Genomic DNA, 14,932 nt, shown 5'->3' with positions numbered 1-14,932 from the left:
AGCTGGAGTAAAATCTAGTTAGTTCAGTGAGCTGACCAGACACACTTCCTAACATCTACACATTTTTCAGGCATTTCTGAATTATTAAGGTAGGAGCTTTAAATTAATTTAAAAAAAATTTCAATGGTCTATGTATTTGTTCACATATTTTCACACTGTCATTGGTAACACAGAAAGTATGTTACATGTAATAATCTTTCTATGTTTTCAAAACATTTGTGAAATAAATAGAACAAATTTTCCTTCCAGAATACCCAATTAAGGGAAAAATGTTAAGCTGACCCCTAGGTGAGCCAGAGAGTGCTTGATGAGTCTAGGGTGGATTTAGCTGAGCCCAAGTCAGGCTAGCTCTTCATTAGTTACTTGGTAGACACATTTTCAATTACTGACAGGTGCTGCTTCTCAGAGATTTTTTTTTTCTGTGTTACTGGTTTTGGGGTCAAAATTCTGGTACTCTAGTAAATGAGAAGGAGGAGCAGGATATTAAACACTTATGGATAGCTATGGCCTCTATTTATCAGTATTTCATAATCTGACAAGGGAATACATTAAGAAGGACTGTTTTAAACTATAAATATACCAAGGCTTTTTACCATAGGCCATTCACATTCAGTATTTAGCTTAATATCTTTGAATCCCGACAAAGAAGAGTATAAACATGAAGTCTACTCACTTCCTGGCAAGTAAATTAGTTATCATATGAGAGGTGACTACCCTGCACACTCACCTACATGCTTATTCCATTTGAATTCCATTAAGTTGATCCTCTTTTTTAAAAGAATATTATGTTATAAAGGCTATTTTAAGTTGGCATTCTTAACAACAGAGTCCAGGTAGGCCATTATATCCACTGTACATATTTTATTATAAGGGAAATCATTACAAAGATGATCACACTCATATGAGCCCAGGGCATAGAACCCAATCAGGATGCTGCAGTATTAAGAGGAACAAGCACTTGCAGGGATTTGGAACTCTTCTTCTAGAAACTAAAAGTGATGGCTATTCTCGGAGAGTCACAGAGCTCTGCTGGTTACAGTCACAAAGGGTGGGACCATCCATTAAAAAAACAAAAAGTCATGGTAGAGTTATAGTCACACCAGGGGAGGCAAAGGGAGAGTGGCAGAAATACCCTTATTTCTCCCATCCTTTCACCTTCTGACAGCTTCCATTTTGGGGGTGTCAGTTGGAACCACTTGGGCACATGTAGCAAAGCTGAATCCATGGATAAAGTGGCATTGAACTGCAGGTCTTTCTTGAGGACATGCTGAAGCAGTAAAATTTATCAGCAAATAATTTGTGTGATTCAATCTACTTACCATTTTGAATTATTTCCATATTTAAGCAGGGAAGGACTGCTATAAATATTATATTTAAGGGTAATATGCACAAGATGGTGGAAGTAATATGCAAAATTCTCAATACATAAAAATTTAAAAATAATTAAATTAACACATTTAATAAATTAAATTCCCTTTTCTAGGATTCCATGTTTCCCCATTTCTGAATTATTATTATTACTAATATTATTACTTTAATAAATAGCTTTGCATATATTTAGACACAAGGAAGTCTTGTACTTCTAGAATTGACATTGTGTTTATGACAATTGATGTTCATTCATTAATTCATGGTCTAGAAAGCAAACAGTAATGACTATTAGTGGGTGGTGTGCAGCAATGAATGCCAACCCCCCAGCAAGCCCTTATCAAATGGACAAGTTTTATGCTCAAATACCTCACCCTTCAAATCAGTTATGTTATCAATACAGCTGTGACGTAGGAAATACTAGCAAAATAATGGCTGATTGTTGTTTGACAATTGTTTTCTGAGTATTTCTTAAGAAAGTTATTCATCTATGTTATGCAAGCATTTTTTTTCTGTCCGCCTGGTCCCAAAACTTCATCATCCCCAAATGAATGGGCAGAAGCTATATTAGTTAAAGATGTTGGCTATTTGGCTTAGATTTCTTATTGGCTAGCTCTGTCTTAATTATTAGTCAATTTCTATTAATCTTTGTATTTCCATGTGGTCTTATCTCACTGCAACTCCTTTGCCTGCTACATGATGACTGCTCAGCGTCTCTGCAAAGAAGAGAGTGATTTTGTGTTTGTCCCCTGCTTATATCCTGATTCTGCCCAGCTATGTCATTTCCTGTTTGCCCAATCAGCCAGTCAGTTCTTTATTCATTAGCCAATAGGAGAAACATATACAAAAGAACATTCTGCATCACATCCTCAGTAAACTTTTCTGTCAAACAGAAATTCTAATATTCAATTCACAAGGATTTTAAAGTTAAAATAACCAATAATTTACAGCAACTTTGATCTATAAATGTGCATCTGCACTATATGTGTCCTACAATAAAACTTAATCTGAAATCTAATCCATTATCTCTTAAATGTTAGTGAGGAATTAAATACTAGTCCTAACTGGGGTCTATAGAATGTACACATGACTGATATGAGCATTAGTATACATGTGAAGGTATATTGCTGCGATTGGTATAGTAAACAGCTGAACATCCAGTAGCTAGGCAGGTGGGATTTCTTGGGAGAGAAAGGAAGAGGAGGAGATAATGGAGACACAGAGGAGATGCCAAAGAGATACTGAATGAGTAAGGCACAGAATTAAAGAAAGGTAAAAAGCCACATGGTAAAACATAGACTGATAAAAGCAGGTTAATTTAAGTTATAAGAGCTAGTGGGACAATCCTAAGCTAAGGCTGAACATTTATAATTAATAGTAAGTCTCCATGTCATTATTTGGAAGGCTGGCTGGTGGAACAGACAAAGAGTTGCTACACAGGACACTGGATTTTAACACGCATTCCCAGGCTTTAAGCATCTGTTAGAATGATAGTTTAGGCAATTACAGAACACAGAGCAAGAGTAAAAAGTGTTAAGTGGGGGAAGGGAAATGGGAGGGGGTGGCAGGTATATTGATGACCAGACATTATTTTGTTCTGCAAACTTTAGCTGCATAGTTTACCAGAAGAAATAAAAAATGGAAAAAAATACTTATTGAAGGGGTTTTTAAACTATTAAGTTGAAAGTGATATTTCCCCTTCTGTGATTGGAAGTTTGTGGGTTAGAGCATTTGTTTGCAAGAGGAACATAAATTGTATGCTTTTGGATTTCAGTGAAAGATAATCTTAACAGGGACAAGCATGCATAGGTATGTGTTACAATTAAGTCCTAAACCTAGGGAGCCCTGTTAAAATGAATTAGAATGGTCCAGGCAAGTGATGCTGGAACTTCCTGGCTATAATTGGTTGTTAATCAATGTGTGTTTCATCATCATTGGAGTCTTTTCCTCATCAGACAGTTTCATTGCTATCCTCTAAAGTCAGACCTGTGTGTCCTCTACATTCTACCAAGTTCATCACTAAAACTGTTACAGAAATTAAATGATAATCAGGGTATAGGAGTCAATTAGAAAAATCAACTCTATTTAGAATAAAAAATGAAGATATATGTGTAACATACAAGTTCTCTGAACAACCATTTCTCATCTAATTTAGCTAAGTTAGTATTTAGCTAAGAGTAGGTATTAGTGGAAATTTTATGTTATAGTTGAAGAAAACAAAATATGGCCAAATCTTTTGAAGCTCTGAGACAATCAGGATACAGATACATCAACAAAGAAGGTAGCTCCTCCAAATCATGATCCTGGTCTCTCATGTTGGCCTTTCTTTAATATCTATATTCACTTTACTATCTAGTCCATTCAGAGATATTTTCATGGCAAAAATTGTGAAAACCTTAAAGATACACAGGCTGTGTCTGATTTAACTTTGTAATGCTTCAGATATTTCATTTTTAAATAGGTTTAATAGTTGTACTGGTTAGTTTTGGTAATCCTTTTCTTCTTTCATATCAAACAATTAAAATAGAAAATTAGAAAATTATGTCATTAGTTTTCTTTTCTATAATTAAGATAGTCTGTGTGCTTTCAACAAGTGATGAATAATTTTGAGATCTTCTTGAAAAGAATGGAAGGAACAGGTAGCAAAGCATGAGCTTATAACTTCCAACATGAAGATAAAGGGATTTTTTTTTCCAGCAGGTCAGCTCCCACCACTTTTCATAAAACACACAGGAGCAGTTTGCCAAGCAAGCAATCCAGAGCACCTTCTTGCACCCCTCAAATGTTTGATCCACTTTAATCATTTTTTTGTAACAAGGAGGGATGAATATTTTTTAGGATAAGATTTACTCATTAAAACATATTTAAGTGGATTTCCCTCTGTTGTATGTATAATTAAGAGACACTTTCTGAGCTCCTGGGAAACTGGAGCCCACTATAAATCATGGTAACAGGTCAAAGTAAAAATAATAAATATAAAATCATAAAAATGATAGAACTTGATTTTTGTTGTGTTGTACATCATGTCAAGGAGAGAAAGGGCTATAACATTATTATTCAAGAAGCAACTATATATTCTCACTTCTGGCCCAGAATCTATTAATTCTGAGCTGTAAGAAATAATGCATTTTTCATGTTTCTTCCAAAGAGACCATGAGGAAGGAAGCTGGTAGTAAAGCCCATTAAATGCTGCATTACTCAACTACAGACCTGATCTAGGTCATGTGGTCCTCATTTTCTTTGTGCAATAAAATCATCATAAAAAGATATTCTGTGAAACCTCACTTTTGAGAGTACGGGGTGTAGGAGTTTTGTGGAATACTGTGGGAGTGTGGGGAGAATGATCATACCTTTTCAGAAAGCCCTACTCTTTTTCCCTGATTTTTTTTCCAATATGATTTTTATCTTCAATATTTCCCCTGCAATGGAAATTTCTCCTTTTGTTACAAAAGAAAACTCCTACTGACTGTGCTTCATCCCCACAAAGAAGTCATCTTTATCAGTGTCACTGAATCTGGTAATGATATTGCAAATGCTAATTTTAGGGTTTCACCCTGGAGCTAAAGGTTCATGGAACCAAATATAGACTAGTCATTATTTCCACTCCAAATATCTGTGACAGCAAGCACATAAGCATTGTGCCAGATGTCTAAAAATGTCTAACTTCTTTCCAAATAAAATAGCTCATTAGTACAGCCAGAGAAGCAGGTAGGATGACCACAGACGTTCACCTCTTCTGTTCCTGCAAATTAAATATTCCAGTTTCATCCCAGCTTTACAGCAAACCACTTCTAGCAGCCTTCCTTCACCCCATCTCCAATAAATCTTTCAGATATTCTGCCACAACCTCCCTCAGCTCCCTAGACACTTTGTCCCACTACCCAAATCCCTGGTATCCCACAACCCATTTATGAAAGCAGATATTCACTCTCCATTCTTCTGTGTTCAATTCCCCCTCTCCCCCCAGTCTCAACCCCAGGAAAACTCCTGCTGTAGACTCTACTCAGTTTATGCCCTAGTTTACAGGAGACTAATGAAATATCCTGGTGGAATACACAGCTATACCCTCTCTAGTGAAACCTGCAACCCCCCCCCCACATCCCCCAGCCCATCCCCAGTCCTAAGTCTCAGGTCTGAATACCAACAAGCAAATTTTACCTATGACTCCTAGTGGCCACACCTATCAGGACCCCAGAGAATTTGCTCTATATGTAACAAAAAGCCTTCATACTCTCTGAAAGAACCAGAGAGTGTAACAGAAACAAAGAAACAGAACAACCACCAAAGAAAATGCCTGATATCAGCGCCTATAATTATAGTCTTCACAATCCCAGATACCTATATGCAAGCATAAAAGTCACAATCAATAAAAACAAGGACAATAAGTTTCCACTAGATCCAGTAATAGCAGGCCCTGAGAAATGCAACAGAGCTGAAACACAAGAAAAAGGCTTTTAAGTAACCTTTATGAATATAATAGATGTCCTTAAAGAGTAAATGAGTAAATCACATAAAGAAATCTATGAAAACACAAACAAGTGGAAGGAAGTAAACAGAACAAAAATTCCAAGACCTGGGACTGAATACAAAATCATTAAAGAAAATAAACTGGGAGAAACATAGAAATTTAGGAACATCAAAGTCAAGCCTCACCGGCAGTAATCAAAAGATAGAAGAATCTCAGCCATTGAAGAAGAGCAAGAAGAAATAAATATCTCAGTCAAACAAATCATTAAATTAAGAAAAAAAAACCATGGGATACTATAAAAAGACCAAATCTTAAGGGTTATAGGATAGAGGACAAAGAAGCCCAAAGTTGAAGTCACAGAAAATATTTACAACAATATTGTAGAAGGAAATTACCTAGAATAAAGAAAGAAATGTGTATTAAAGTGCAAGAAACTTACAAAACACCCAATAGCCTAGACCAGATAAATGTCCCCTCAGGACATAAGAATTAAAAAACTAAATGAAAAACAAAACAAAAACAAAACAAAACAAAGAAAAAGTACTAAAAACACCAAGGGGAAAAAAAAACAAGTAATATATAAAGGAAGACCTATTATAATAACATCTGACTTCTCAGTGGAGCATATAAAAGCCACAAGGCCTGAACAGATGTTCTACATATTCTAAGAGACCACAGATGCCAGTCAAGACTACTATGCACAGCAAACCTTTCAATTACAATAGATAACACATTTCATGATAAAACAAAATTTAAGCAATTTACAAATGCAGCACTATAGAAGGGAGAAAAAAAAGTCCAACTTTAAGAAGTTAATCATACAAATTTAAGAAAACACAGGAATAAGTAATCCCAGACAAGAAAATTAAAAGATGGGGAACAAACACACACACACACACACACACACACACACACACCACCAGAAAAGTAACAGCATTTAATGAACAGTGCTCATTAATATTTCTCAATATCAATGCTCTCAATTTCTCAATAAAAATACATAGACTAATAAAAAGGATTAAAAAACAGGATCCATCTTTCTGCTGTATACAAGAAACACACATTAACATCAAGGATACATATCTCCTTAGGGTAAAGAGTTGGAAAGTGATATTCCATGCATATGGACCTAAAAAACAAGCTAATGTAGTAATTTTAATATCTGACAAAATAGACTTCAAGTCAAAACTAATCAGAAGTGATAGAGAAGGATACTGCATATTTATCAAATGAAACTCTGCCAAGAGGATATTTCAATACATTATATCTATACATCAAACCTAAAGAAACCCAAATTTATAAAAGGAGCAATAGTACATATTAAATCACACATTGGCCCTCATATACTGATAGAGTTAGTCTTCACTACCTTACCCTCATAAACAGACAATACATCCAGACACAAACAAACCAGAGAAATAATGGAGCCAATTGATATTATAAACCAAATGGACCTAGCAGGTATATACTGAACATGTGACCCAAGCACAAAATAATATAATTCCTTCTCAAAAACTCATGGAATTTTCTTCAAAATTAACCACATACTCAGACACAAAGCAAGTCTCGAAAGATACAAAAAAATGGGAATAACAATCTGAATCTAATCTGACTATCACAGATTAAAGCTGGATGTCAGCAACAACAGAAAGCTTACAAAGTCATGGAAGCTGAACAACTCTCTACTGACTTATAAATATGCGAAGACAGAAATCCATCAAGAATTAAAGACTTTTGAGAATTGAATAAAAATGAAAACAGAGATATCCAAATATACTGAAGGTGATTCTAAGAGGCAAGTTTATAGCACTAAGTGCCTACATAAAGAGAAACTTTCACCAATGTAGCAGGATAAAGGCATTAATAATCAAAAGTAAATTGCCCTCCTATATACAAATGACAAATGATATGAGAAAGAAATAATGGAAAACTTTCAAAAATATCCTCATAAAATATAAAATATCTTGGAGTAACTCTAACCAAGAAAGTTGAAAGACTTGTATGTAGTGAAATATTCACTTTGTCCATATCTGTAGCACTGACCAAGCCCATTGGGGGTGGAGACAGGGGAAGAAGTGATCTAGGGGAACTAGGTCTAAGGAGGAGCCCAGAAGAGCTCTCTTTCTTGCAGCATGTGGACAGGAGAGCACCCAGAGTCATCCTTGGGTCCAGGAACCTTCTCCCTGAATAAACATCTATTTATTTCTCCATATCTTTATAAAACCAAGAATCTGGTGTCATAAGTGAGATAAGGTTATTCATGGGGCCTGAGTTTAACCCAGGTGGCAGATGCCATTCCCTTTCCCCACCATTCCTGAAAAGGCAGGTCCCTTGCCTAACCAGGTAAATACACTGCAGCTTGTGAGACTTTTGTGGTTGCACTACAACTCCTTTATCTCCACAGTAGCCCTGAGACCACTGCTCATCTCCTGCCAATTCCCTCATATTGCATTCTCAAATTGTATTACGACACCTGTTAGCCCTGTGGTCTCTGAAAATTGCACAAGTCTCCTTTCACTCCTTCATTTAACAAAATTTTGCTTGCCTTAGTTTGTTAAGAGCTATTCCACAGGGACCAGGATCAGAAGAATTATCTGTTGCCGGATGCTATTGGTGGTACAACTATAAGCATCAAAGTTCCAGGACAGGAGAATTACACCTCAGGTACTTGCAACATCCTTCATATTTTAAGCTGATAGAATATCTAAGACAAATTGTTCCATACCTATGGTGGATAATCTTAAATGCAGGACTTTAGGAATTCTTTTACTTCATATATAAGGAATTTCAGCAGAAGGAAATCATGACATAACCAATATATACGTTTTTTTTGTAATGGCAATGGGTTTCATTATTAATGGGGTGTTCTTAAAGAAATGGTTTGAGATTAGAGCAAACAATAAGAAACTTGTACAAACCATAGGAGACTTAGTAACAGGGATTCAAAATATTGAAAATGACAATAGAGAGCTAAAAAACAGAATGCAGAATATCAAAAATGACAATGGAGAGTTTAAAATTAGAACACAAAAAATAGAATGCTTAGAAAAAAAGGGTTCAGAATATTGAAGCTGGCAATAGAGAGCTGACAGGTAGAATACAAAACATGGAACATAAAAATGACCAACAAGAAAAACAGAATTTGTTCCCTGTCCAATGCCTCAATAACCAAAACAGAAACAATGCAATGCATTAATGTGTTAGCAGAAACAACTCAATCCTGGTCAGATGAAGCTACTAATAAGGTTAAAAAACTGCAACATCAGATGGAAAGACTAGCAGATAGAATCTGTTCCATGTTTAAGGATGATGGTGAGCTAGCAGATAGAACATTGTTTCTGGAAGGCATTTTATATGCCATTCAGATAATAACTAAGGATGGGAATATTAAAAACATGGAATCATTTGTAATTGGAGAAAGTAAGAAACTGACTGATTCAATGAACTCTGTAGAGAGTTATATGAATCAAGACATTCAGACACTCAAAGAAGAAATGGTGAATAGATTCCAGGCCTTAGAAGCTCTTCAATCTGATACATCAGAAGAACTTCAGGTAACAGGGCATGAAAAAGACTTAAAATTTTCGACACTGTTTAGGGTCAGGGGAGCATTCCCTGTATCTATTAATGATAACCCAGCAACGAAAAAACACCCAAAAGGTGGCATTGCATATCAGTGGGAACAAATATGTATGAAAGTTTTAACATGTATAAAGTAAGCACTAGTCTCTTCACCATATGCGAAGCAATTAATAGAATCATGGGCAAGGAATAACAAGGTAACCACTAATGATTGGGATCGATTAATATCAGCTGTCCTTGAAAACTCCTCTCAACTAGAATGGAGGGCTGTATGGAGAGAGGGAGGTAAAAGCTCTTGAACTTCAGGGCTTAAAGAACGTTATAAAGCTCCCCAAGATAAAATTCTTGGTGAGGGTCTTTATGCTGACCCAGAAACCCAAGCTTCTTATGATGAATATATCTTGTCTCTATGCAGTGCAGCAGCTTTAAATGCTTGGGATAACATTCATGAACTAGGGTAGAGGATAGAATCCTATACCAAGATAATGCAAGAACTGAGAGAATACTTTAATGTATTCCTAGAAAGATTTTCTAGGGCAGTACAATTAGAAGTAGCAGACACAGATTCTAGGCGAATACTCATAGAATCATTAGCTTATAGAATGAGAATCCACAATGCAAACAAGTGCTTTGACCTTTAAAAGTCAGGTCAGAAGCCTTGGATGACTGGTTCCTATATATACAGCCAACATTGAGTATAATGACAATAACACCAAAGCTTGGGTAGGAGAAACAATATCTAAAGGACTGAGACGACTTCAAGATAACAGAGTTCTTAACTACAGTGTCACAGAAACTTGGAGAAGCCATCTCCAAAGGTTTAAAAGATATCAAAATGTCAGATGTTTTCATTGTAGTAAGAAATTGTAGGCAAATAATTTCTAGAAATAACACTCTCAAGAATGAATCTAACAGAATGCCTCAGCCTTCTGGGTTATGTAGATGGTATGGCAAAGGCTGACACTGTAACAATGAATGTAGATAGACCAGAGACAAGCAAGGAAACACTTTACAATTGGGAAACTCCTTGGAGGGCCTCTTGAAGGCCCTCATGTCAAAGGTGGTCCAAACATTCCCAGTCACTGTGGAGGATAATCTCCCACAGGACAATTAGATAATCCAGTGCCTATTGTAAAAACTCATACCACTCTGGATGACAAACTAGCAATGGAAGTTGAATCAAACATGAAAGAAGGAAACAAAGACATATATTTTGGCAAACCTCTATAAATAGTCAAAGGCCTAGATTGATAGTTACTTGGATATGGTTGCTGTTTCTCAGGCTCCTTCTCCAGAATCAAACCCTGATTCCCTGTAACCTGGGGTCATCATGGCTGGCATGGAGACTACCATGGAAAGTTGATAGGGCAGAGTTTTAATGGGTGGTCGCTGGAAAGAGACATCCACAGCTAAACACTGAGCCCAATTCCTGTAATACAGTTGCAGAGAGGGAAGAGTGATAAGCAAAGGGGTCAAGACTATGATGGAGAAACCCACAGAAACAGCTGACCTGAACAAGGGGGCACTCATAGACCCAAGTCTGATAGCTGGGAAACTAGAATAGGACCAACCCAGATTCCCTGAAAGTGGGTGTTATTTGGGAGGACTTGGCAGTCATGGGGCCTCTGGTAGTGGAACAGTATTTATCCCTAGTATATGAATGAACTTTTGGAGCCCATCCCACATACTTTATCAGCCTAGACATATCAGGAAGGGCATTACCCCTGCCCCAAATGATATGACAGACTTTGAAGATTCCCCCATGGAAGGCCTCACCCTCCTTGGGGAGCAGATAGGGGATGGGACGGAGGTTAGGAGTGGGACAAGGAAGCAGGGGAGGTTAAAGGAACTGGGAAAGAAAAAAAGAATTAAGATGAATAACAGACATTGTTGACATGGGGGCTGACACAACCATCATAACTAATAAATCTTCGCCTTGAAGATGGCCCCTGCAAGAGGTAAATATTCACTTCTTAGGGATTGGAACCTGTCTCATGTAAAACAGAGTATGAGATGGATTGAATGTGTATTACCAAAAGGACAGAGAGGAAGGTTGATACCATATGTGGCTGATAGAGCAATAAATTTATGGGGTTATGATCTATTACAGCAATGGAATACACAAATTAACATTCCTCCAGTATTAGGTATGAACCATAAATGACCTCATGATTGAGGAAAAATATGATAAAATACTATGCAAGACAGACACAAATTATCCAGGCTGTACAAAAACAGAATACAAGTGCCAAACAAACAGAGGAACCAAAAGTCCTACCCTTAAAATGGCTAACAGATGAACCTGTCTGGGAAGGCCAATGGCCTATAACCTATGAGAAGTTAGAAGCTTTAGAAAACCTGGTTCAGGAACAGCTAAATGCTGAACATATTGAAGAATCTATCAGCCCTTGGAACTCTCCTGTATTTGTTATCAAAAAAAACATCTGGTAAATGGAGAATGACAGACCTGAAAGCCATCAATGAAGTTATCCAGCCAATGGACTATCTACAGTCTGGAATGCCCTTGCCTTCTTTGATACCTAAAGGATTGTTTCTTCACTATACCTTTACAAGAACAAGATAAGGAGAAATTTGCCTTCTTGGTACCTAATTACAATAATTCTCAACCAGTAAAGACATATAAATGGAAGGTTTTGCCAAAGGGAATGCTAAATAGCCCCACCCCTATGCCAATATTTTGTGTAAAAACTGTTGGAAATAATTTGTAAACAGTGTCCTCAATCCATAATTTACCATTACATGGATGATATATTGTTAGCTGATTCTAAAGTAGAAACATTAGAAAAAATGTTTAAGAAAGTAAAGGAAGTTTTACCTCCCTGGGGATTACAAATTGCACCTGAAAAAATACAAAAAAGTAGATTCTATCAACTGTTATGAGTAGGTTCCCCCCCATTGTCCTGGGCCCACAGCCATGCCTGCCCCAAATAACATACAGAGACCCTATATTAGATATAATTCTGTTGTCAGTTACTTGTTTCATATCGGCTAGCTCTTTCTTAAGTATTAACCTATTTCTATTAATCTAAGTATTAACACATGGTCTCATATTACCGGAGAGTGGGCCTGGACCTCTATTCTCCAGTCCCTACATGCTGATTCCTCCTTATTACCTCCTCAAATCCTCCTTGTCTCCTAGTCCTGCCTATCTTGCTTTCCTATTGGCCAACAGTGCTTTATTCATTAACCAGTATGAGAAACATATTTACAGAACGACATCTCTCATCAATCAACTACTTAGGATATAAAATAGGTCTACAGATTATTAGACCACAAAAAGTACAGATCAGGAGAAACTCTTAATGATCTTCAGAAATTACTAGGAGAGATTTCTCAACTGCAAACAATGGAGTAGAAGGGCATTATTTGAACAACTTGACAATGGCCCTAAAAGAGGACAAGGACTTGAATAGTCCATGAATACTATTACTTGAAGCTAAAAAGGCATTAGAATGGGTAGAAAAGAGGATACTAGAAGCACTTGTGGACCATGTGGATCCAAAACTAGACTTTATTCTGGTTATATTACAATCTAGAGAATATTGTTCAGGGATTTTGATGCAGAGGGAAGATATCATATTAGAATGGATATTTCTACCTCATAAAAAGAATAAAAAACTAAAAACATATATAGAAATTATCTCTGCCTTGATTCTAAAAGGTAAATCAAACTTCATTAACTAACAGGAAGGGACCCAGCAGATTATAGTACCTTTAACTAATGAGGATATTTCTTTCTTATGGAAAGATAATGGATATTGGCAGAGAGCATGCAGTAATTTTTTGGTAATGATTAGCAACAATTATTCCAAAAGTGAAAGAAACATATTAAAAAAGAAAACAATTTTGATCCTTCCAGGCATTGTAAGAAAAACACCTATCTCTGGAGTTCTTACATTCTACATTGATGCAAACAAATTTGGTAAGGCAGAATATAAATCAGGAAAAATAATTAAAGCAGTTCAAAGCCCTTACTATTCTGTACAAAAGGCAGAATTGTATACCATTCTCATGGTATTTATGGATTTTACAGAAACCCTCAATATATTTACTGACTCTCAATATGTAGAGAGAGTTGTTTTACACATTGGGACTGCAGAATTTATTCCTGACAATACAGAATTAACTTCACTATTTATCCAGTTACAAGATACTATCAGAAATAGGATTAATCCATATATATATAATATATATATTATATATATTAATCCTATATATATTAATCCTATATATATATTAATCATATATATATATATATATATATATATATATATATATATATACACATCAGATCCGGTCCCATATGGGTCTGCCAGGCCCTCTAGCATAAGGCAATGATGAAATTGATCAGATACTAAGAGGGAGTGTGCTAGAAGCTTCAGAGTTTCACAGAAGCACCACGTGAACAGCAAAGGTTTAAAAAAAAGGATTTTTCTATCACTTAGCAACAAACTAAGGAAATAGTAAGGAAATGTCCTTCTTGCTCATTCTATAACCAAACTCTTCAAACTCCTTTACCACCAGGCAGTAACCCTAAAGGTATAAATAGAAATGAAATATGGCAAATGGATGTGTTTCATTTTGCAGCATTTGTAAAATTAAAATATGTGCACCACACTACAGATATAATTTCAGGGTTTCAATTGGCCCCTGCTCTGAGCTCTGAAAAGGCTGATTCTGTTATCACACACCTATTAGATGTAATGGCCATTATGGGCATACCTGCACAAATAAAAACTGGCAATGCTCCATCATATATATCCAACAAATTGAAAATTTTTGAGTATTATAACATAAAGCACATAACTGCTATATCACCCAATCCTATAAGACAAGCAGTACTTGAGAGATCTGATCATACTTTAAAGGAAATGCTCCAAAAACAGGCAGGAGGAACCACGACACCCAAACACAGGTTATATAATGCTTTACTAACAATCAATTTTCTTAATGCTAAAGAAAAAGGAAAAACCAGCTGCAGAAAGACACTGGATAATATGGAAACCAGGATATATGTTAAGTTGGGGTAGGCATTTTACATTTGTATCTATGGGAGAATAAAAGCTATGAATACCATCTAAGTTGATCAAGATTCAAGATGAACAAGGGAAACATCTTAATGTAAAGAAATGACTAGTTATCCAACAAATTGGCTCCCATGAGATGTGTGGAGACCTCTCAAAGGTAGGGGAAGTGTTCTGTTCTTGTACTTACAGGAAAACAGAGAACACATCTTCAAACAGCCAAAAGACACTGAACATGTAGCTACCTACAGAAGAGAAGATAGCTCTCCAGAAAGAATCACTTAATGAAGAGGAATCTGAATGATGATAAAAATATTTAATTCTAGTAAACTATTTCTATACAGAAATCTATTTCTCTTTACTATTTAGTATTCCTCTAGTCCCAATTCATGTAAACCAATGCTAGCTTTGGAGTTGGATTTGGCTTTCCTTCTCTAAATTCAAGCTTGTTGTTAAGATTATATTCACG

The sequence above is a fragment of the Phodopus roborovskii genome, unplaced genomic scaffold (genome assembly GCF_943737965.1).
Source record: "Phodopus roborovskii unplaced genomic scaffold, PHOROB, whole genome shotgun sequence".
NCBI lineage: Eukaryota > Metazoa > Chordata > Mammalia > Rodentia > Cricetidae > Phodopus > Phodopus roborovskii.
This window is presented reverse-complemented; position numbering follows the sequence as displayed.